Source organism: Natrix helvetica, assembly GCF_964273705.1.
Source record: "Natrix helvetica genome assembly, chromosome: 5".
Classification (NCBI taxonomy): domain Eukaryota; kingdom Metazoa; phylum Chordata; class Lepidosauria; order Squamata; family Natricidae; genus Natrix; species Natrix helvetica.
Window position 1 is genome coordinate 31,553,622 of NC_138551.1, and position 26,285 is coordinate 31,579,906.

The 26,285-nt window shown below is 38.5% G+C and overlaps 1 long non-coding RNA gene across 1 annotated transcript in view; it reads right to left on the minus strand.

Annotated features, from left to right (window-relative positions):
* Window positions 1-6,625: 6,625 nt before the first annotated feature.
* LOC309393323 overlaps window positions 6,626-26,285 on the minus strand; it is a 37,766-nt gene continuing 18,106 nt past the window's right edge. The window contains exon 3 of the long non-coding RNA XR_014175568.1: window positions 6,626-6,661. This is a non-coding gene — a long non-coding RNA (uncharacterized lncRNA). The remainder of the gene's footprint in view (window positions 6,662-26,285) is intronic.

The following is a 26,285-nucleotide window of genomic DNA, read 5'->3' on the forward strand; positions in this document are numbered from 1 at the left end:
AGTTTGTTATTCTACTGCAAAACTACTACACTGAATATTTTTACCATGCTACTCACAACATACAGGACTTTCATAGATGCTAACAAATGGCTACATAGCCAATTATATATTATCTTCTGGATATATTTTGAGCAAGGAATGAATAGAATAGAACACAAAGTTCATTTACTAAACACTTTAACCAACTTTGTTGAAGAATGTGGAATACCTACCCAATGGTTTCTTCTTGTATGAAATGCCAGTATGTATCTGATTAATACTTTAGACTGTGGTTGTATAGCTAATACCTCATCAGTCTTTAAAAAATTATTCAATAGACCTCTTGCATAAATCACCCTTTGCTCTACCAATATAATGACTAGTAACATGTTGCTTGTTTTTTTTCTATCTGTTTTGACTGGCTAACCACATTTATTTTCATTGTTGGGAAATAGATATAATGATGACTGATGAGTATCCTGTATTTCTTACGTTTCCCAAGATTACCAACATTTCATTACAGGAAATGTGTGTTTGATTAAGGCTGAGCTGAACATCTTAATAGATCTCCCTAAAAGTGGAATGGAGGAACGAATCACAATAATTTTTATATATTGGCTATGTGAAATCCAAAGCTGGTTGTTTTGCAATATACATTGAACTCATCATTAGGTTATTAAAGTATGACCTACGGATTACATAGGGCCAGCATTAGCCCATCAAAGAAGAACACTAAGGCAGTCTAATGTTGATGTAAAATATGTAAGGCATAATGAAATATTATCTTGGCTTCTTTCAAAAGTGGGAGGGTAATTCGAAGAATATCCCCACACAGTAAATTGTATATATGGTTGTCACTACCCAGATCAATAATAAGATAACATAATAATGTTGATTGCTTATTACATATAATCACATTGCTATCCAATGGGAAGAATAACAGAATAAAGATTAACAGTTGGAAGTGATATTGGAGGTCTTCTAGTCTAAGCCTTGCTGAGGCAGGGAACCCTATATCATTTCAGACAAATGGTTGTCCAATCTCTTCTTAAAAACCTCCAGTGTTGGAGCATTCACAACTTCTGAAGGCAAGCCATTCCACTGATTAATTGTTCTAACTGTCAGGAAATTTCTCTTTATTTCTAGGTTGGATCTCTCTGATTAGTTTCCACCCATTGCTACTTGTCCTGCCTTTAGGTCCTATATATTTTCTCCCTCTTCTTTATGGCAGCTTAGATATTGGAACATTGCTATCATGTCACCCCTAGTCCTTCTTTTAATTAAACTAGACATACCCAATTCCTGCAACTATTCTTCATATAATTTAGCTTCCAGTCCCGTAATCATCTTTGATGATTAATGCAAAATAATCCATAACCTATATTTAATTAAAGTTATATATGGGGATATATGTTCTGTAAGTATTGAGAAGTATTTTAATGTTGACATCAAATGTGTTTCATATTTCATAGGCTTTGTGTTTAATGTTCTCATTCTTTTAGTACATCTTTGTTTGGATTGTTCATCCTCCCACTTTCTGACATCTAGATGATGTTAATATGTACATTTGTGACATTTATGTATGTATTTTTAAAATGCATAACTTGCCTTGTCATTGTAATTTGATGGTTATATTCTCAACAAGTCTGTAAAAAGAAGTTGCAAAAACTGGGCAATTCCCTCCTAAAATTAATATTTAGGATAACGTGCATTCTATTGAATGTTATACCTTCCCTGCACATTTGTAGAGATGAAACTAAAGCATTTTTAATAGGCAAAGCCTAGTGAAAAGTAAAGTATTTCTTTCCCCTTTCATTTTAACCAAAAGTCCATATAACATTTCTGCACCTTTCAGAGCAGAGTCAGTTTAGGGGATGCAATATAGGGTTATACAGGTAGTCCTGGAGTTTGGAGTAGTAGTTTGGTGTCTGTTCAAATTTACAATGAAACCCCCCTCCCCCAAAAGCTACTGATCTCCTTGTTCTAGAGTTATGATGACTGCACACAAACACATGACCCTATTTCCTGATCGAATGGCAAGTTAATATCTGTTGGCCTAGCTCATAATCATCATGGCATATAAAAGATTTGTTGCAAGAAGATTCAATAGTAAAAAGAATGAAATAATTAATTAAGAAGAAGAACAAAATTCAGTTTATGAATCTAATCAAGGAGAGATCCAACCTACAACTAAGGAGAAATTTCCTGAGAGTTATAACAATTAATCAGTGGACTTGCCTTCAGATGTTGTGAGTGCTCCAACACTGGAGGTTTTTAAGAAGAGATCGGACAACCATACAGTTTCCTGCTTCATTAGGGAGTTGGACAAGAAGACTTCAAAAATTCCTTCCAACTCTGTTATTCTGTTATCTATGTGTTGATATGGCTACAAGAAGGATGGACTGCAAAGCCAGAAAAGAGTGGACAATGTTGAAGTAAATTAGATTTTGACTCCAGGAGTGATTCAGTTAACAACTATGGCAAGAAAAGTCATAAAATGGGGCAAAATTCACTAAACAACTGTCTCACAACACAAATTTTGGGCTCATTTGTGGTTGCTAATTGAGGACTATCTGTAGTTGGCAAGTTTAAAGGGCCATCTTTACGCCGGAGGTTACACTAAAAAAATTAGGGATAGAAGTTGTTTAATTTCATGTTAAAAATTAAGGCACTGCTTTCAACACTCATGAGATTGTATGTGTGGAATAAGACTATGTAAATGTAGAGGTAGTACTATGTTCTGAATCTAGTTGTCATCCACTGTTTATTGTGAAGAAGAAAACACATGACTATTCTTATGTAAGACAAATTTCATATGAAATATAAAAAGAGACTAGTAATTGTATCCCCATGTTATTATTTCAATTCAAAATGATACTAATTTCCACATACTGCAATCCATGGCATATTTCTATGACTTCATTTAAAAAAAACTACTGCAAAAATGTATTAGGTGTGCCTAAATATTTCGATATCAATGCAATTTTGTTCCTGGGTTAAAAGGGATGTAGGATTGCAGCCATTTTAATAATAATTAATTGCCAGCTTTATGGATAATGTATTATATATATTCATCTTTTTTGCCATGAAATATGTAGTTCTCTATAATACAGTCTAATTTTTAACTGCATAAGGTAATATCCTTCTTAATTGCTTCACAAAACTTGCAATATACTAAGTCAGTCTTAAAGCTGCTCTGCATAATATGGTGAATAAATATGTGAGCTTTTATTAATTTCCATGAATGATTTAAATGCTGGTTTTCCCCTCCTTATATCTAGCTGGAATTATGTCATAGAAAGAACCATTAAAAAAAACCTAGAGTGGTATCAGGAGAGGAGATCATTCTCTGTCTAATAGTAACATTTTTCTAATGGTTTGCTGGAGGAAGAATAATAATAATAGAGGAGGCTGTGGTTAGTGCTTTAAAAATGGGAGATTTTTAGTTACGCAAATCATACCAGTGACTAAAGTCTACTGGATTAACTTCTAACATATGGTAAGTATTGGCTATATGGCGTGCAGCCTTGCATTTCATTGTTGGAAAAGCATAGAAAACTGATTATAGTATGCCTTTGCTCATAGCAGCAGGGTATAATCATTTTTTTTAAAAAAATATATGGAATCAAGGATTAACATACTGTGTAACTTTAGGATTTATGGAAGGATGTCATATATCACATATGTGCATTGCTGTTGGATATAATAAGAAATCTTCAGTGCCACATGTCACTCTTTTATATTTTTTCTGTGAATGTTAACAGTAATTTGAACAGACGTTTGCTGGAGATTTATTTTTAAAAAAACATTTAGAATTTCTTCACTATCTAACCATATTATTTTATTCATCATTCATTATATATTATTTTACTTTATGAATTAATTCTACTCCTTTCTTATATCAGTTCATCCTAAAATGTAATTCTCTTTATCTATTCCAATGTTTCTTAAAGCAAGGGCAGGCAGCATTTCTGCAGGACTGAAGTAGAATTAATTTTTGTTTATAAGTTGTCCTCTGAGGTCATCAGCCGTGGCTTCTCTAGAGGGGTACGGATAAAATTATTGGCTTCTTGGGGGGAGAGGGCTAAGGGACCTAGAGGAATTCAATGCAAAAATAGGATATGGTGCACAGCAGAGCTTTAGCAGACCTATTTTCATTGTTATTTTTGTCTAATAAAGCAAAAATCACACTGGTGCTAAATTTTAGCACATAATCTTGGGAAGATGTGAAGACCATTGTAATATTTCTATTGGTTGCTTATTACTGCTCTGTGGGGGGGGGGGAGAGAGAGATAAAATGGAAGGGACGGAGGGACAGAGAGAGGGAGGGAGGGAGGGAGGATATAGGGAGGTAAGGCTTAAATCTCAGTAGAGACTGAAGTGTTAACTGTGTTGTCATATAGAATATAATAAAGTTAGGGAAACTCATCTGCTAGCTTGCAGTTCTAAGTTTCAACCACACAGATAATCCAGACAATCTCATCACCGTCTTCCTTATTATAATTATTATACCATTATAAAAAGGGAGTCCTATCTCAAAGGAATCTTGTGTCGCATTTGCTCACTTCTCAAGCATCACAAAGTCAGTATGTATGTATGTATGTATGTATGTATGTATGTATGTATGCATGAGTGGTGGGATACGACCGGTATGCCCAGTTATCAGCTTACAAATTCCTGCTGAGGGAACCAGGTACCATTCTGGTATGGTGCTCCAGAGGGCCCACCCACCTGCCCGTGTTCCTTACCTGTATATGGCACCTGTGCGATGCTCCACCAAGCAGCTGAAGTGTCACAGGCAGTAAATACACATGCATGTGCTGCATATTGCATTGTACCAGTCGCAACAGGATCCGGAACCCACCACTGGTATGTATGTATGTATGTATGTATGTACAGTATGTATGTATGTATGTATGTATGTATGTATGTATGTATGTGTATGTATGTATTTATTTGTTCATTCATTCGTTTGTTTGTTCATTCATTCATTTATTCATTTATTCATTTATTTGAGTTGTGTGCCACCCATCTCTAGAAGTGAACATGATGCTCAGCACCTCTATGGGAAAAGGAAACCAATCCTTGGAAGTTCTTTCAGATCTACAATTACATTATATTAATAGTGCTTATCTACTACTGCTTATCAATGCTTATCTACTCAGAGGTAGGCCTTCTTAAACTGAATGAAACAAGTTGAACCCTGTGAGAATTCTGAAAAAACAAGGATCTGAAATATTTTGGCTACATCAGGGTGTGGCCTTTTTTAATGACATATAGTTACAATGAAATAGATTTAGAGTGCAAACATATCAGGGGACATAGAAACCATGTCTCATGAAGAAATATAAGCTTCCTAAAAAGGAGATTGGTGAACACCTGACAAGGTGTTCCAGGTAGCTGAAAAGCAGCTAGAGCCCCATGTATATTCAAACTGGTCATTTCATAAACAGATTCTCTTGCTCCGATTCCTTCCATTGATGTTGTTTACTCTTTGTCCTTGACAGCATTATGACTCCAATTTTATACTCATGTTTGTAGCATTATGCGCCATTACCATCCCATTGTAATAGGTCACCTCGGAATGTAAGTTAGACCACTTTAAACTGGTGAAAAAAGTATCATGAAGTTTATGTGGGTCCTTTCCTTCTATGTTCCCAGCCTGTCAACCTGTTACAATCTGTTTCCATTTTTCTGTGACAAATTCCTATCTATCTATTATATATATGGGTAAGACAATGTGCTTTCCCAAACTCAGTCTTGTTCACTGGTTCCCAAATTTTCCTCAAATAATTTATGGCCAGCTAATAGACCATGAATAGTGCTTTCTCTGCCAAAATCTCATTTCGAGCTGCATTTATTGTCCTTTGTTTTTACTACCATTTGAGACTTAAACTAAAAACTATCTTAAAGCTGAAATTCCTTAATCCATCCAAGCCCGTTTGCTATTTCCTCTCCTATACAGCTATTCTAAACTGTTTAGAGGAAATATATAAAACAGAGAAAAGGTAGAACTCTGCTATTGGTCCCACCAGGAATTTGTTTAGTAAAGCATTTGTGAACAATCCAAATCACAAAAACAAACATGAACATGAAGTTGAACATACCTGGTATCAGTATTTTGGAGTGCTATATTATTTTTAAGCATTATGATCCTTTTATTACTATTACCCTAGACTTATTCTAAGAGGGTCCTAAGTTTTTTTCACAAGTGGAATAATTTTTCCTATGGAATAAGGCATATACAATTTTACTCATGTAGTATTGGATTTTTAAGTATCATTGCTTTAAAACATCTTGTCTTCTACTTTTCCTAGATTTGTCCTAATGATTCTTGCTAATCCCAAAAACCAGGCAGCTATATCATTACATTCAAGGTAAGCTCTCCAATTGTACTGAAAAGAGTGCTCAAACATTCACTTCACAGAAATTATCGAGGTTTAGGGGACAAATAAATGATAAATATGTATCACAATCAGAAATGTGTTGCTGCCAGTTCGGCCCAGATCAGCCAAACTGGTAGTAGCAGCAGCGTGAGGCTCCACCCACCTGCCCAGACACTTCTGTGCAGAAGCAAGTGCACCTGAACCAGTAGTAAAAAAATTAGCCACCCACGTCTGATCACGAAATTGTGATGCAAACTCTGCCATTTTGTACTTGCATTGAGACATCATAAACAAATCTGTAAGGAATAGAACTCAGGTCATAACATCTCAGTTCCAGATGCATAGGTCCTTTTGCATACAATATAACAATGTATTGCCCTATGTATTTCCATGGTGGCACAATGGTTAGAATGCATGCTACTATTACATGCTAACTCACTGTTCACTGCCAAGAGTTCAATTCTGAGTAGTTCAAGGGTAATTCAGCTTTCCATCCTTCCCAGGTTATAAAATGAGGACCCAGATTGTTGGGGGCAATATGCTGACTCTATAAAACATTTAGAGTGGGCTGTAAAGCACTATGAACTAGTCTATAAGTCTAAGTGCTATTGCTATTTTTAATGTGGAATTTAATATAAATAGCATTGTTCAATAAAATTCCTTAGAAATAATTCATTACCAATTTCACAGAGGATATGACCATAAGAGTTCAATAAAAGTATTTCAAATGCTGCTCTGATATTTATTTTCTGTCCAAGTTATATTTTTATTTTAAAGAAAGGTTCAGAAGGCTCCTTAACATTTTGGAAAATCCTGATTGCTCAAAGTAGGAACTACATTTCTTGTTTTGTCTTAAATAAATAATATCACATGCCTGACTTAGGAAATCTTCTATTTGTCTTATATTATCTAACTTTATGATATAAAACTTTTAATCAGTAATAAAATAATTATGCATGAACATACAGGTGAAACTCAAAAAATTAGAATATCGTGCAAAAGTTTGCATTACATGCAAAGCAAGATAGTTCAAGCTGTGATTTGTCATAATTGTGATGATTATGGCTTACAGCTCATGAAAACCCCAAATCCACCATCTCAGAAAATTAGAATATTACATGCAATCAATAAAACAAGGATTGTACATAAAACAATATCGGACCTCTGAAAAGTATAAGCATGCATATGTACTCAGTACTTGGTTTGGGCCCCTTTGGCAGCAATTACTGCCTCAATGCGATATGGCATGGAAGCTATCAGCCTGTGGCACTGCTGAGGTTTTATGGAAGACCAGATGCTTCAATAGCGGCCTTCAGCTCTTCTGCATTGTTCGGTCTCGTGTCTCTTATCTTTCTCTTGGCAATGCCCCGTAGATTCTCTATGGGGTTCAGGTCAGGCGAGTTTGCTGGCCAATCAAGCACAGTAATCCCACAGTCATTGAACCAGGGTTTGGTGATTTTGGCAGTGTGGGCAGGTGCCAAGTCCTGCTGGAATATGAAGTCAGCATCCCATAAAGCTTGTCTACGGAAGGAAGCATGAAGTGCTCCAAAATCTCCTGGTAGATGGCTGCGTTGACCCTGGACTTAATGAAGCACAGTGGACCAACACCAGCAGATGACATGGCTCCCCAAATCAACACACACTGTGGAAACTTCACACTGGACTTCAAGCATCTTGCAGTGTGTGCCTCTCTATTCTTCCTCCATACTCTGGATCCTTGGTTTCCAAATGAGATGCAAAAGTTGCTCTAATCAGAAAAGAAGACTTTGGACCATTGAGCAACAGACCAAGTCTGTTTTTCTTTAGCCCAGGTAAGACGCTTCTGAAGTTGTTTGTTGTTCAGGAGCGGCTTGACAAGAGGAATACAACATTTGAAGCCCATGTCCAGGATCTGTCTGTGTGTGGTGGCTCTTGATGCACTGACTCCAGTCTCAGTCCACTCTTTGTGAAAGTCCCCAACACTTTTGAATGGCCTTTTCCTGACAATCCTCTCCAGGCTGCTGCTTGTGCACCTTTTTCTTCCACACTTTTCCCTTCCACATAACTTTCTATTAATGTGCTCTGATACAGCACGTTGGGAACATCTAACTTCTTTTGCAATTACCTTTTGAGGCTTTCCCTCCTTATGGAAGGTTTCAATGATGGTTTTCTGCACAACTGTCAGGTCAGCAGTCTTTCCCATGATTGTGTTTCCTACTGAACCAAACTGAGAGACCATTTAAAGGAATCCTTTGCAGGTGTTATGGCTTAATTAGTTGATTAGAGTGGGACACTTTGAGCCTAGAATATTGCACCTTTTCACAATATTCTAATTTTCTGAGATTGTGGATTTGGGGTTTTCATGAGCTGTAAGCCATAATCATCACAATTATGACAAATCACGGCTTGAACTATCTTGCTTTGCATCTAATGAGTCTATCTCATATACTAGTTTCACCTTTTAAGTTGCATTACTGAAATAAATGAACTTCAGCACGATATTCTAATTTTTCGAGTTTAATCTGTATTGCTAAAAAGGAAAACAGAATGTTAAAAATTGATTTTTGCACTAGCAAAAACTTTATTGACCACATCCATAATATTTATTTTCCTCATTGCTGAGCTTTTCAAAACACTGGTTGATTTCTTCAGTTCTTGTGATCCTAAAATCAGACTTGTCATAATAATGTGCATTAATCTATGTAGGGGAAACACACTAGACAAAAAACCTTTTTTTTATAAAAGTTTTTTTTAATTTACACAACACATTCTTCTTTACATACTTTAGAAAGTGTATCAATTGGTTACAAAAAGGCTTATGTGCATCTCTTCCACAGTCAACAAACATAATTCATATTAACTCAAGTATTTTAACACAGATATTTATACATGTTACCATCATCATATCTCCGTTTTCATTTGACTATAATTGTTTAAATGCCCTTCATCATAAAATATACCAAGATTTAATACATAACCACATACTGGCATTTCATTTACTATTTCTAAAATCCTCCAATAACATTGAATCCTTATGTCCTTTTCTAGCTAAACATCCATAATATTTAATAACAAAGTTTTCTAATCCTTCTTTCCTAATCACTGTTTACAATTTGCATCCAATTTCCTTATGTTGTATCCATACCTATATATAGGTTGTTATCATTATCCCTCCTTTAGTTAACTATATCCTGTATCATAACATTTTTCCTCTAATATTCAAGACTTAACTGTATCTAACTTAGTTCTTTTTTATTATATATATATATATAATCCTTTATATATAATCCAAAAGGATTTCTAATCTTCCTTTCATGGGTACCATTCAATATTCATATCCCATTATTACTTATCACAACACTACACATTGTATGCATTATTATCATTAACAATTATTTATTTAACTATATCTATTGTCACTAAATTTCACTAAGTTTAACTAGTTTTAAATTATACTCTTCCATCTGTCAACCTGTATCTTTCCAGTAGCAAAACAGTCTCATATCTTCTGCCATTTGTGGTGTCAGTCCTCTAATCATCTCCTTAATCAACTTGGTATGGACTCCTCTTAGCAACTCTTTGCTTATAAAATCTCTCAATCTTTCAATGCCCTTCTTCTGTTTCCTTAATCAGCTTATCTTTGATTGTCGGTAGTGTTATCAATGATATTGCTAATAAAATATCTCTCTTTAAATCCATAAATTCTTTTGTTTTTTCTTCTTCTGTATCTTGCCATTTGGGGTAGATTTCCCCTCCATTTAATTCCTCTTTCAGTATTCCACTCTTTCCATTTTCAGAAACAAACCAATCACCATAAATATCAGCAATTTTAATTTCTTTATATTCATTTTCCTCTTCGATTTTTAGGACTTTAACCACCACTTTTTCCATTTGATAAACATCATCAACTTCTTCATCATATTTTGCTGTTAGATGCACTAAGTATTCCAATTTCTTCTCTATCCTCTCATGTGAATTTGATAATTTCTATATTTCCGAGAATATCTTTTGCAGACTTAAAAAGCTCCAGCCTCCGAATAACAGTGTTATTGTTGCAATGTTGCAATTTTCTTTTTTTTCTTTTTCTTTTTCTTTTTTGTATTTCAAGTTTTAAAAAAGTCCGATTCTTGAATGAATGAATGAATGAATGAATGAATGAATATTTATTTCTTAGCCGCACCCTCTCCCGAAGGAGTTAGAAAAACACCCACAATAATGAAAGAGGAGAATTTTAGTCCATAGGTTACAAAGAATAGTAACAGAAAAAAAATAGAAGAAAACTTAATCCATTCATTTTAAAAGGTTGCATAAATTCCATCCATGAAGATAGCATTTAAAAAGTAAGGTAACCCACTATCCAAAACCCTTCCAAATTTAATTCCACTGCTTATTTCTTCTGTTCTCCAATTTAAATTAATTTTAAGTTTTTTATAGGCAGTCTCTTTTAAAACGGCAAAAATTCCTTACCAGCTGGAAACACTTTCTCTTTCCATATCCTTCCATTTTGGAGCCGCCCCGACTTCATCAGCCTAATGGCTGGATTTTTTGTCTCCGGCTTGAAGAACTTCTCTTGGATCATTCAGGGACTTTGCAATGTCCCTGAGATCAACAAGACATATTCTTCCTGTTCACCATCTCTGCAGGACGGTTTAGGTCCATTTGGATCACCTAGTGGCAAAAATATCGACTGCGATCTCAGAGTGTTGAGATCGCACATTGTCTCGTCACGACATCAGTTCCTCCACCCCCCCTGAAACTTTTTATAATTGTTTTCTCTGAATAAAGATCTTGCTGAGTTTCAAACTTGGCTATAGTTCTATGTTTATATAAAAGATGTAATTTCGTTTATGCACAAAATTTCAGACCCTGGGTGAAATTGCAATTATTTGAAACAAAGGAAATGTAAGAAGTAGTAGCTCAAAGAATAAAATATCCTGATTATATAGCATTATATAAATTTGTTCTATTGAAGAAATGTTTAGCATCCTAGTGGTTGCCTAGAGAGAAAGTGTTTTATGAATTATGTAATTGCAAAGGTCAAGTATAAGCAATGCAGACAACCTGCTGATAGGTGTAGGATGGCAGGGAATAAAGTGGTTCAATAGTTGAAGAAGAAAGTTACAGGGAGAAATTGGAGTAGAGCCAGTGTGTAACAATCATTTTTAAATATATTTATTGTCCTTGTCTTGTTTTCTATGTGACTTTTACCTACTGAGTTTCACATTCCTGTCCATAGACACACGCACCCCATTTCAGGTCACATAGTTCTAAATCTATTTCTTCTTTTGGTTCTCCAGTTTAATTTTTGCATTTGTAGAAAAAATATGTGATCCATGCAAATTTAACGCAATATATATCCATGTATCATCATTCACACACTAAATGAGTGTTTGATAAGTCATACATCTAGTGGAGAAACAGAGGCAGAAATCAGTTCAGATTTAAATTATATCTGTTCTTGCCCCTTTTTTACTTTAATATTAAGCCATTAATATTATTATATTATTATTTTTTTGCATATTTTCCTAAAGTACCAGTGACTGGTTTGCTACAAAGCAAACTATATAAATTTAAAAAATGGTGGGCCAATAATGCTATGAACCATGATATATTTGTCTATAGATGACGATAATGTTGATGATGAGTAAGATGATAGTTCATTCCCTTTGAAAACTCTTACAATTAAAGAAAAGAAATTGCCAAAAAAATGTGGTGGCACTATTCCAGACAGAGCCAGTATGCAATCTAGATTCTTTCTAGACTCACATACTCAAGGAATAGATGGCAATCATGGCTAGGAGGGTCTTTGCACAGCTTCACATTGTAAGCCAGTTGTACCCTTTTGACAGAATTCAGTTTCTATTTCACATAATCACGTACAATAAATACTACCTTAGTCCTTACTTTATCTCAGCGGTTCTCAAATAGTGGGGCGCGCCCCCCTGGGGGGGCGCGAGGCTCCATAAAGGGGGGCGCGAAGGCTCCCTTTCCATCTGGGTGCAACGGCGGCGAAGGCGTGGGCGAGGCATAATATATCCCGCCTGGAAGTGGCAGCACTTCGGACTGTGGATTTTCATTGGAGCCGCGGGCTGGAGCTGTGCAAGAAGCCTGCTTGGGCGGGGGTGGGAGGGAGGGAAGCATGGGACCGCCCGTCTTCGCCACCGCGTAGCTCGCCTCCCCGCCAGCAGCTCCACCGCCAGCATTCCGTCTGGAAGCGGAAGCGCAACAGCCGCTGTTGGGGAAGGGACAAAGGGGCGGCGGTCGCCCGATCTTGCCACCGCCACCCCTTCGCCCCTGGTAACGGCGACTGTTGTGCTGCTGCTTCCAGCTGGGATGCTGGAGGAGCTGCTGGCAGGGAGGGAGGGGAGGAGGAGAGGAGGGAGTAAGGATAGACAAGCAAGAGGGAAAGAAAGCAGGAGGGCAGAAGGGAGGTGGAAGGAAGGAAAGAAAAGCAGACACGCTGGAGGGAAAGAGGAAAGAAGGCAAGCAGGCAGGAAGGAGGCAGAAGGAAGGAGGGAAGAATGGAACTGGAAGGGAGGCAGGGAAGGAGGGAGGGAGAAAGGGAGGATAGGAGGATAGGGAAAGAGGAAAGAAGGCAGGCAGGCAGACGGGAGGGAGGTGCAAGCAAGGAAGGAAGCATAGATAAGCAGGAAGGAAAGAAGGCAGGCAGGCAGGAGGAAAGAGGAAGGAGGGAACTGGAAGGGAGGCAGGGAAGGAGGGAGGGAGAAAGGAAGGATAGGAGAATAGGGAAAGAGGAAATAAGGCAGGCAGGCAGAAGGGAGGGAGGTGCAAGGAAGGAAGGAAGCATAGATAAGCAGGAGGGAAAGAAGGCAGGCAGGCAGGAGGAAAGAGGAAGGAGGGAACTGGAAGGGAGGCAGGGAAGGAGGGAGGGAGAAAGGAAGGATAGGAGGATAGGGAAAGAGGAAAGAAGGCAGGCAGGCAGAAGGGAGGGAGGTGCAAGGAAGGAAGGAAGCATAGATAAGCAGGAGGGAAAGAAGGCAGGCAGGCAGGGGGAAAGAGGAAGGAGGGAACTGGAAGGGAGGCAGGAAGGAAGGGAAGGAGGAAGGGAGGGTGGAAGGAAGGATAGACAAGTAAGAGGGAAAGAGGAAAGAAAGCATGTGACTACGGTGGGAGACAAGGAAAGACCGGTGTGCTATGATACTAGACAAATGATACTATTTACAGTCGCGCGGGGGGGGGCGCGAAATGTTTTCTTCTTCCTAGGGGGGGCATGACAGAAAATAATTGAGAAGCACTGCTTTATCTAAAGGTGTAAAGCACAAGAAAATGGTGAATAATTAATAGAAGTTGATCCACTTCAAATATGACAATTGCCTTTTCAATGTATTTATACAATACAATACAATACAATAGCAGAGTTGGAAGGGACCTTGGAGGTCTTCTAGTCCAACCCCCTGCCTAGGCAGGAAAACCTATACCGTTTCAGACAAATGGCTATCCAACATCTTCTTAAAGACTTCCAATGTTGGGGCATTCACAACTTCCGGAGGCAAGCCGTTATACTTTTCCTCTAGTTTCTGCTGAAATTGGGACTAATAGTATACGCATAACACATGCTTCCCATGCATCTTGAAGAGACTAACAGTTAATCAAATCATGAGTTACTGAGTATTTCCACACTTAAAATCTGTGAAATAAAAGAATGAGTTGTTGAGTGCTTCAAGATTTAATAAGCATTTTTGAAACCTATGAACATCTCTACAAAACACAAAACAGAAACGTGTTTCCTTAACATTTTGAGCTTTACATTTCATTGACTTTTCCTCAAACATATTAGAGTCACATAGCATTTTCTTTGGCCATGACAAGGAATTCTATCTGCATTCAAGCGCTTACTGATTTCTGGTATTTCAATAATGAAACAGCAGGATTGAAAGCTCATGATGAGAAATATAGTTAATTACCTGTTAGATGATAGATGGTTGTAACTTGGCAGTGCCAGTCACTGAAAACAAAACACTTTTAGATATCAATCATCTTCTTGACAAATTTCATTTTCAATTTACCTTTATAAGCTATGAAGATGCATTTTATTTGAGAAACTGCATAATACTGACTTGTAGCTTTCAAATATGTGTGATGAGGTATTAATAAAGTAGAGGGCTTTTAAAAAATAAATTACTTTTCAAATCTCTGATGAATTCAAATTTTAACTCTAGGCTGAAAGAAGTTACTTAGAAAATATCATTTTTTGGCCTCTGCAGTTAAACTGGTAAAGCACAGTTTGGTTTAATTGAAATAAAATTGGTCATAACAATTTTCAGGATTCAGCCTAGTTCTTTATTTTCTTTTATAGGTTCATGTCTTCCGTTCAGTTCAAAATGCAAAATATTAAAGCAATACTAAAACATTAGTAACTCTATGAAATTAAAATAGAAAGAAAACACTGATGCCATCTGCCTGCCAATTTGAATTATAATATAGTCTCCACTCTCAATGGTCAACAGTTATTATGTGGCATTTTTTAATCTGTTCAAGAATATTTTCAGGAAAATGAATGTGAGACTGTATTTTGGTTCTTTTGCACTTCCGTGATTGTAGTGGGAGACTGAAGGCAGCAAATAGAGGAAATGGTGAATGTGGATCTGCTTCTTGGAACTCTTCTCCATAGGAAGGAAATGACAAGGATCACACGTAAGTTTGTCCGATATAGAATCTCCCTGTGAAGAGACTGTAAAATAGCAATTTCTACTGGGTTTGAGGGTTGTGGAAACCATAAGGGAAAAACATCTTGCCTAAGCCACAGTTTGGCACTTTTAAAGAGATACTCACTTCCTCCCTTAACTAGTTTAGGAAGTTGTTCATTATAGATTTATTAGATGTTAAGACTCTTCTGAAAGACAAGTCTTATTATTTTTATTTTATTTTATTTATTTATTTCTTGGATTTCTAAACCGCCCCCTCTCCCAAAAAGGGACTCGGGGCGGTGTACAGTCAAATGCAGATAAAAATACAATAATATAAAACAGTTAAATACATTTGGGTGGTACATTATGCCATGTGAATCTCCTTTTACCCTGGATGAAAGAAGCTTTATGTAAGTTTAAGACTTAAAAAGAAAAGCTTTACTTTTTGGAAAATAATTAAAGAAGACCAGAATGTGGAATTTAGAAAGTTATGATCTAGATCAGCGATGGCGAACCTTTTTTGGCTCGCGTGCCATAAGTGGGGGGAGCGCAGGGGGGTCATGTGCAGGAGTGCTGCACCCATAATGCAATATGCGACCCCCCCGTGTGCATGCGTGCACTACAAGCGCACACACCCCCCCCCCATTTTTGCATGCTTTTTTCACCCTCCCCAGGCTCCAGACTTTATAGGAGCACGGGGAGGGCAAAAACAGCTTCCCCCGCCCAACCGGAAGCCCTCCAGAGGCTTTAGGGAGTCAAAACTCCGGTTTGCTCGGAGGGTTGTTTTAAGTGCTCCGAAGGCTTCAGGGACCTTCAGGAGGCTTCCCTGAAGCCTCGAGAGCAGTCAAAACAACCCTCTGAGCAACGGGAAGTCACTTCCGGTTTGCTCGGAGGGTCATTTTTTGTGCTCCGAAGGCTTCATGGACTTTCAGGAGGCTTCCCTGAAGCCTCCGGAGCAGTCAAAATGATCCTCCGAGCAAACAGGAAGTCCGTTCCTGAACTTCTGGTTTGCCCATAGGGCCAGTTTTTTGTGCTCCAGAGGCTTCAGGGAAGCTCATGAGGCCTCCAGGGGGGTGAGGGGGCTCTTTTTGCCCTCCCAAGGCTCCTATAAAGCCTCTGGAGCCTGGGGAGGGCGAAAAATGACTTTTAAAAAGGGTGAATTCAGCTGGCCAGCACGCGCATGCATGCTGGCCAGCTGACAGGGCATCGCCTCATGTGCCCTGACAAATGGCTCCGCGTGCCACCTGTGGCACATGTGTCATAGGTTCGCCATCACTAGTCTAGATGGTATTGAAATAATATTTCCTGTGAGGTGTTTAAAATTTTATTTAAAACTATATGAAGACTTTGAAATTAATTGTAAGAAATCCTCCTGTGGGAAAGTTTTAGTGTTTGGTAAATAAATATAGGAAGAGACATTGAAGGATGACTAGAGAAAACCAGAAAGAATTAGATATAATTAAAGAAGCAGGCCATTAACACAATGGAACAATACTATTTGACTTTTGAAGAAATTAAGGCTGTTCAGTAACAATCAGAAATTACTTAAAAGATTGTTTAATATTATAATAAATGATATAGAACAACAGATTTTATTGGAAAATATAGAGACTGAAGCTGATTTGAATGTGGATTTGGCCTTTAAACAAATATGAGTTTATAAAATTGATATGGAAGAAGTTGTGGATGGAAATGGATTTAAAAATTCCAGAATACAAGAGTGACATGGAAAAAGATGACATAATTCATTTACAAATGAAATCTTAATAATAAACAGAAATATAGAAATAATAAATCAAAAGCATGATTTGGAAAGCTTTCTTATCTTGGATTCACAAAATCCCTGTATGATAATAATACATAATGATAATTTAGAGGCAACAGATTAGAGAAGCCTACTTTTTAAAAAGTATATAAAAATATTGAAAGTTTTCTCTTTTTTTCTTTCATTTTCTTCTTGCTGAAAACAATGAAGAACCAGACACTAATCTGTACACTTGGTGAGTTGAATATCTCTCAACAACTAGACAGAACCCACTAAGTTAATAATTTCAGAAACCTTTCTTGTCAGAAATAAAATATGTTTGGGACACATTCAAAGCAGTTTTTAAGTACTATCAGATATAGAAAGGTTTATTGCAGAATAAAAGAAGAGCAGAAAGCAACCCAGAAGTTAGGCCAAAACTTTCTTAACTCCACCAGGTTACTAGGCAACACGAATAAAAAAAACATGAATACCAAATACAAAAATTCATTTTTGCACCCAAAAATGATTCTGTGCCATCATTAGTTTAAAAAGCTGCACATTAGGTGGTTGAATTTTCAGCAGGATGTAAATTCTATGGAATTTGTTTTTATTGTGGAGGTATGCAAGATTGATGTGAGCTCTTGGCGGTAGTTTAGACAAGAAGCACAAACCGTGAGTGCTAACACCACCTTTGTTGCAAGGTTACATTAACAGACTCTTGCAACTCTGAAAACAGTTCTCTTGCTTTTACTTTCCAGAAAACTAGAGAAGGTCCCATCTATGTTGTTTCCTACCCTCTTTTTCTTCCATGGGTTGAGATACCTTTTTTCATGGCCATTGCCTAGGCTGTGTTTTTATTTATGTTCCCCAAGGTACGTGTTGTCTTCAAAGAAAATGAAAAGAGTAAAGACATTCTAACAAAATGTTTCCTGTTAGAATAATTAATCCATTAATATAAGATGTGCATATATTGACAATTTGCATTTCCAAAAATGGCTTATATTAACTTGTAATAGAATGATTGAAGAGTGAGAGCACAAGAGTACAGGTAGTCCTTGAGTTATGACCACAATTGAGCCCAAAATTTAAGTTGCTAAGTGAAACATTTGTTAAGTGAGTTTCCCCATTTTATGACTTTTCTTGCCATCATTGTTAAGTGAATCATTGCATTTGTTAAGCCAGTAACATGGTTGTTAAGTGAATCTGGATTCCCCATTGATTTTGCTTGTCAGAGGTTGACAAAAGCTCATCGTATGACCAAGGGGCCCTACAACCATCATAAATATGAACCACTTGCCAAGCAACAGAATTTTGATTTCGTGAGCATGGGAATCCTGCAATGGTCATAAATGTGAACAATTTTCATAAATCACTTTTTGTAACTTGGAATGGTCACTAAATGAACTGTTGTAAGTCAAGGACTACCTGTACTACAGAATCAATACACAGAAGACATCTCTCAAATGCAAGAGAAATACCCATTTATACTCTCTCACGTAGATGAGAGAATTCTACCATTAAAGGAAGGGTCCGATTAGCTTGGGGGCTTGTTGACTGCTGATTTTTTAACTAGAAATTAGTGGGTCTTTTCTTGACTCTCTAGTCAAGAAAATATTTAAAAACTTTTTATATTTAAAAACTTTTAAAAAATTAATTAATGATTAAATTATATTTTTACATTAAATAAATAAATGACACCAGCATGAATAAACCAAGTTAAATATATTGCATTGTGCATTCATAAAATGTTAGATCTCAAAAGGTTTGCATCATTATTAGTGGATATACTTTATTTTCCTTAAATTTCTCATGTTTTCTACTTCCAAAATAGCCCCCCCCCCAAGTTTTAATATTTCTGAATATTTTACACTTTTTCTTACAATCCTCCTTGTGCCCCCTCCCCATGTTAGTCAGCATTTGTTGGTAGCATTTCTTACCAATTGGCCTTTTAATTTTCTTCTCATTTATGACTTTTTTTAAAAAAAAAACCTTTATTGCTTAGCACCAGATTACCTCCAAGACCATGTTTTCCCATTAGAGATACTCAACCCATTTCATCTTGCCAGGAAATACTACTTTTGGGAGCTGAAAGAAGTTGAGGCTTGTAGATGATTTTCAATAATAGCACCAGGCCTTTGGAATAGCCTCTGCCCCCATAAAAATTAGATGGAGCCCTACTTTGGCTCAGTAGTGGGATTCAATTTTTTTTACTACTGGTTCTGTGGGCGTGGCTTAGTGGGTGTGGCATGGCTTGGTGGGCGTGACTTGGTGGATGTGGCAGAAGAAGGATACTGCAAAATCCCTATTCCTTCCCGATAAACTGGGACTCGAGAGGCAGAGAATATATGGGTGGGGCCAGTCAAAGGTGGTATTTACTGGTTCTCCAAATTACTCAAAATTTTTGCTACCGGTTCTCCAGAACTTGTCAGAACTTGCTGAATACTACCTCTGATTTGGTTACCTTCTGGAATCAACTAAATACAGAGCTTTTATGGAAAACATTTGTCACATAACGTTATCTGTGCTGTACATTGAAGGCTGCTGAATTATTGAAAGGTTGAGATGTTGCATAATTTTTTAAAAAAATAATTTTAATTTTTGTGAATGTTTTTTTTTTTGACAAAATTTTTTATTGGTTTTTCAACATTTATAGGGAAAAGGGTAAATGGACAGGTATACAAATTATGGCAGTTGCAAAGTGTGACAGGCGCCCCTCTCTCCATACTCATAGTATACATTTATATATAATGCATTGGTATATAATTGATTACAATCAGCATATTAGTTCTGTTACTAAATTCAATCAGATTAAACATTACAATATATAATCCAGATATAATTCCATTATCACTTTCGGTCAGTTTATAATAATATGATTTTCTTGTTTATTTTTGTGATCTGAGTCTTCTTGCTATTGCCCCATCTCCCTCCACTGGCAGAGCTCTGGCCCCTCCCGTGTCCTGCGTGTCCCATGTAGTGTCTTGTGTTTTTTCTAGGAGAGTTCTATTTTTTTCCATAAAGGCCTGTGCCTCTATGGGTGAATTGATTCTAATTCTTGTCTCCTCCCAGAATATCAGCATACCTTCAGGCATCAACCATCTAAACCACACCCCTTTCTGGTATAATTTATTCGCTAATTGCGAATAATTTTTCCTTTTTTCTCTAATCTTCTTAGGGATCTGCTTCAGAATGGTTATCTCCATATCATGGTATGTCAATGCTTGCCCCCTTTGTACACCCAGAATTTCATCTCTTGTGCTTTTTCTAAGAAATTTAATGTGAACCTCCCTGGGTACATTGTGAGTTCTAGCATAAGCTGAGTTCACTCTATAAACCAGGTCTATTTCCCACCCCATCTGTTGTTTTTCTTTATGTGTGTAGTCAGCCAGGATGTTTATCATGATGTCCCTTATGTTTTCCCCATCTTCTTCTATAACATTTTGAAATCTAAGGTAATAGGACATTCTCTCAAATTCTATTTTCATCTGTTGGATGTCAAGATCTTTGTTCCCTTTCTGCACAGCTTCTACCCCCCCCCCTCACCTCCTCCACCCCCCCTTCCACAAGATTCAGTCTTTGTGAGTTCTTATATATTTGGGCTTGATTTTCTTTAATTTCATCTTTCATTTCCCTTAGCTGTTTCTTGATTTCCTCCTGGCCCTGTAAAATTTGTTGAAGCATTTGTTGAAAGTCCATCTCTGTAGTCTTATGTTGCATCAGTTCTGTTATCTTTGACTGTGTGGCTGGACTGGATGTTGCGGATGTTGGAGCAGAAGTGGCAAAGCCAGGTTTTCCAGGAGGAGGTCTTTTGGATGCCATCCTTTATAACGTTAGAAGTTCAGTCCAAATATAAAGTAAACAGTTAGAAAACAAGGGTAGCCAGGTGAATCCGGGAGCAGAAGAACCAGGCAGAAGAGAGTCTCTCCAATAAGTCTGGCAATAGATAGAAAATTTCCCCTAGAAGGTTTAAAAAATACCAATCCACAAGAGATTCCTCTGGGAGACACGGAGACAAAGACCGGAAGCCTGAATTTTAAAGGTGGAGTCAGGTTTCAGAGTTCATAAAGACAACGGAAGTGTGTCATCTTGCCCTGTCAGTTTTGGGCACAGAGGCATAACAAAGTTTTAAAAAGTTCCAAAAGTCCTCAAATCATTGTAATATGTAGGATTAAATTAAAAAGAAAATCATCTCAGCCTAAGTGAGGCTTCATTCGTTGGCTCTCCCCCCTCCTCCTTCCCCGGGGGCTGAGAGCAAAATTGTTCCTCGCCGCTTGTCCAAGGGGGGGGAACCCCCCTCCCTCCAGCCGCACCTCCAAAATGCTCCGAAAGTTTAAAGTTTTAAAAGGCTGAGTAAATCTTCATGCAAAATAAGGGATGAAGAGAGAAGCAATTTTAATTTTTGTGAATGCTTAAACACCAAGAATCCTTCAGAATTATGTCAGGATGGATGCATAGATGCATGTGTGCCATGTTGTGTATTGTATATGAAATAAAGGATGTCCTATTTTTAATTCTAAAAGGTATCTTAATCTCACTTTCAATGCAAGCAATCCTGAGTTATATTATCAAACCAGTGCAGGTAATGGCAATAACATTTAAAGGAAGTTCATTTAGCAAACCCAGATTCAATATCTGATGTCTTTTATTAAATGAACAGGTAACAGAAAATCATCAGCTGTCAGAAGAGAAAATAATCCAGATCACAGATGGTTAGCATGATGGTCAGCACACCGCATGCAGAAAAACAACTTGGCCATTTCCCCTATTGCCCAACTGATCTGTCTTCTTGGATTGCTTTTCACAACAGAAAACATAACAAATTTGGATCAGTTTTCTAGGGAACAAAACTGGCTATGTTCCACAACATTGATGTCCAAAAATAAAATCACTTTACTGTACAAATGAAACAGTGTAGTTGATTTATGCTTAATGTGTCAAAAGAACACAGAAAAATTAGATAAATTGAAGAAGCTGTGATTGTATTAATCTTGGAGTCAATGTTGTATGAATAGAATACCTATATGATCAGTACCACATAATCTAGCCATCATCAGTTGCATATGGATACTCGGGTGCAATGATTGAGCCCTACTTTTCATAGCGGTACAGAAGAAGAAACTTTGCCAGATTCAATATTTCTAAACCTTGGTTCTTATGCCCAACACTATACCAGTGACGTGCGGTGAGGTTTATGGCTGGTGAGGCTGGGGACGTCATCAGGAAGGCAGGGAATGGGACCACATATGCAGGAGGCTGAGGCAGCCTTAGCCTCCTGCACACGTCCCATTCCCCGCCTTCCTGAGTCAACATGAAGGGGACCGCGGAGCGCGAGCCGCGGTCCCCTTCATGTTGACTCAGGAAGGCAGGGAATCGGACCACGTGTGCCTTTTCCCTTTTTTTTCTTTTCATGATGAGAGCGGTGAGGCTCTGCCTCCCCTGCTTCCCCTGACCGCATGTCCCTGCACTATACAGACTAGATTTATGCTCACTTTTTTAAAAAAAAAAAGCCCACAAGCCTCTTTCTAACAACTATGCCAGATGTTGATTTTCTATCTTTTTGAAGCAGTATAATTACATAAAAATTTAATGGAAAGGAGGGAGGGAGAGAGGAAGGATAATAATCATCTCAAAGTTTATTTATTTGTTTGTTTGCTTGATTTTTATCTTTTTATCTTTTTGCCTTTATTACTATATAAGTAACTCTAGGAAATTAAAATATCTAATACTCCTTCTTCCTCCTATTTTCCTCACAACAACCACCTCCTGAGGTAGGTTGGTCTGAGAGAGAATGAAAAAAGTCAATCAGCTGACTTTTGCGCCTGGTTTCTAGGTCACCACCTCTACACCAGTGATTCAGCTCCATCCATCCATCTTAACCCCTGCGGTGCTTTGCAATTAGAACCTTATCTTATTGAAAGATATCTCGATTATGACCTAACATTTGAAATGAGACTTAAGCATATAGATGAGTTACCAAAATATGGGTCACAACTAGATGGATGAAAAGAAGTAGAGGAAAGTTTTAATGCTTTGTTGAAATCTAACAGTCATCCAGAATTTGCATCCCACATCAGATAACTCTGCAAATACCATGTAACTCTTCATAAAGGTATTGTCAGGGCAGCCTCCATCAATAACCAAGAAAGAAACCACTCAACTCCATTTTTCATTAAGAGTACTTTTACTGGTTATGAGTAGATAGCAGCTAGGCAAAGCAAGATCTGAGGCAAAAGCGCACGTAATCATAGATATCAATATGTGACCCAACTCCCTCTCCCTGGTAATCCCATCCCACAGTCCAATCCACACACACCACCGGTGTCATGTGGGTTGCATCTTCAAAAGGCATCATCAGGTTGGTATGCCGGACAGTTGGCCTTGGCGGCAAATCCACTATCTGCCACATGCGCAGTAGATGGTGAGAAAAACACTCCCTTCTTCATTCACTCCTGCACTGAAAACTTCCCCTCCCAAATACCATATCACTCCCCCTCCCCGTTTCAATGGCAGCCGAAGCAAGCAGCAAAGCAGAGGCTGACATCCGTCCCTCCTTCAGGAAGGAACTTATCCCTGGAAGAAAACGTACGTACAGAAAAACAGGAACAAGACAATTGAGACATATATAAGTCAATTTGGGTTAGGGTTTATTGGGATAAGTAGAGTAGAATTTCCGCAAAAGTCTAGGAGCCCTAACATGGGACTTATCAACCCATTCAGCTTGGGAGGGAGGAAAATGCTTCCAGGAGACCAGATACTGAATCTGTTTCGTACTTTTCCTGGAGTCCAAAATCTCCTTGATCTCAAAATGCTGCTCTCCCTCAATGAGAAGAGGAGCAGGTGGCGGAGGGAGGGGTGCCCGGACAGAGGAAGTATGCACCGGTTTCAAAAGGCTTACATGAAACACCAGATAAATACGGTTGAGATACTTCGGTAATTCCAACGGTACGGAAACAGGATTCATTACCTTCACAATAGGAAACGGACCAACATACTTAAGCCTCAATTTCTTTGACTTCTGGGTGATTTGGAGAAACTTGGTAGACAGAAATACTTGATCTCCAATTTTGTACTCCCTTTGCTTCACCCTCTTTTTGTCGGCTTGCTTCTTGTGTGCCCGATGAGCAGCTTCCAATGTTTTGTGGGTCATGGGCCAGATTTGTTGGAGTTGGTCACTCCAACAAACTCGGAGAGGGACAAAACTTGTGGTTTTTCACTGGGTAATTCTGGAATAGGTACAAAGTCCTGCCCAAACACCACCCTAAAAGGGGTGAAACTGGTACTGCTGTGCACAGAGTTTTTGTATGCTACTTCAGCATGTGGTAACAGTTCAGCCCAATTATCCTGCTGATAATTGATGAAACACCAGAGGTAATGTTCCAAAACAGAATTAGTCCTTTCACAAGCCCCATTAGTCTGAGGATGGGGGGCGGAGCTTAACCCCTGGACGGAGCCAATTAACTCCAAAAACTGCTTCCAGAAGAGGGAGGTGAACTGGACCCCTCTATCTGAAATTATGCATTCCGGTACTCCATGTAACCGGTATACATGTGTAATAAACAATTTAGCTAACAACTTAGCTGAAGGGATCTTGGAACAAGGCACAAAATGAACTTGTTTAGAAAACAGGTCTGTGACGACCCAAATCACGGTATTACCTTGACTCTCAGGTAATTTGACAATGAAATCCATTGACATTTCCTTCCATGGGGATTCAGGATGGGCCCCACCTTGGAACAGGCACTGGGGCTTTCCTGGTGGCCGCTTAGCGGCAGCACTTATGGGGCAACTGGGTAAGGGTTTTAAATTTAGTTCTAGCTTTTCGCTCTGTGAGCAGATCATCAAAGTGTTTCCTCAGGGCGGCCATAAATCTATTATAGTCTCTCAGTAGGGGGGAGTCAGCATTATGCAGGGCAACCATCCAAGCCGCTGCTTTATTTTCTAATGCCATGGTAACGACTCTTACCTTGGCTTCTTCTGTAGGGAGGTCTTTGCTGAATTGTCACATGTAATTCCATACTTGAACTAGGAAAAACCCAAGATCTTTAGATTCTCCACCAAATTTCATACCAAGCCGAGGAACTTTGGCCATCCGGCGTCTGTGGGAGGCCCCTCTTCCTCTTGGGATGGCTCTGGCAGTCGCTGCTACTGGGATTGGGCTTGTTCATCCTGATGAGTGCCACCATCCGCCGCCCCACCCCCAGCTTCTCTCGGGCAGAACAGACCCTCTGTAGTTCTCTCCTCTGTTTCTGGGAAATCCTCTTCTCTTTCAGGACCCCTCTCACATAAGCGTCGCCTCTCCCAAGCCTCTTTGAAGAGTTTCATAGCCTGGGACATCATAAGGTTCTCCTCATCGACCTCCTGCCAAGCAGCGGTTGGTCACCTCTGTCTCCTTGTGATGACTCCAATCGGAGTTGCCTCCGTATCATACTTCTGCCCCACTCCCAATGTCCATCTGGGGTGAACGGATGGTTCTTTCAGGCATAGTCCAGCCATTCGCTCCATTTCCAGAGGGCAAGAAGATGCAGTTGCTCCCACGTCTTCCTCCTGGTCGCTGCCTGGCTGGGACATTCTTTTGAAGTTTGAGATTTTGTTGCAGTCCCCTCGGAAGGTATTAACTCTGGGATGAATGCGAAACTGAGATCTTGCTTAATGTCAGGGCAGCCTCCATCAGTAACCAAGAAAGAAACCACTCAACTCCATTTTTCAGAATTAAGAGTACTTTTACTGGTTATGAGTAGATAGCAGCTAGGCAAAGCAAGATCTGAGGCAAAAGCGCGCGTAATCATAGATATCAATATGGGACCCAACTCCCTCCCCCTGGTAACCCCATCCCACAGTCCAATCCTCACACCCCACCAGTGTCATGTGGGTTGCATCTTCAAAAGGCATCATCAGGTTGGTATGCCGGACAATTGGCTTTGGCGGCAAATGTACTATCTGCCACATGCGCAGTAGATGGTGAGAAAAACACTCCCTTCTTCATTCACTCCTGCACTGAAAACTTCCCCTCCCAAATACCATATCACTCCCCCTCCCCGTTTCAATGGCAGCTGAAGCAAGCAGCAAAGCAGAGGCTGACAGGTATTGCCTCAATGTGCGTGTTTTTCTTGTGATCATCCTACCTTCTTTATTAGTTATTAGATCCCTGTGCCAAGCTGTACAAGAAGTACCTGCAGTGAAGAAGTACCTGCAGAACGTATTAAAATTCCTCCAATAAGAAATTTGCAGAGAATTGTTTATTAAAGCTTTAAGCATTGCTAATGGCAAAATCTTAAATAAAAAACATTAAAGGGCTATTTTGCGACTCAAGTGGAACATGTCATCAGGATAAACGTAAACAAATTAGGATATCCTTTAAATCTTTCAGAATCTGAGTTGAAAATACTTTTTTCCCATTTTGTACAATACATTTTGCCATCTATAATGTGAATTTCTCTTGTAAGGTCAAGGAGGCCAGGAAACTCTCAAAGAAAATGAGTTTCAACCCAAATTTCAAGCAGCAAAGCTACATATGAGTCTCTGTGGAAGTGAAACTGAACTTCTGTC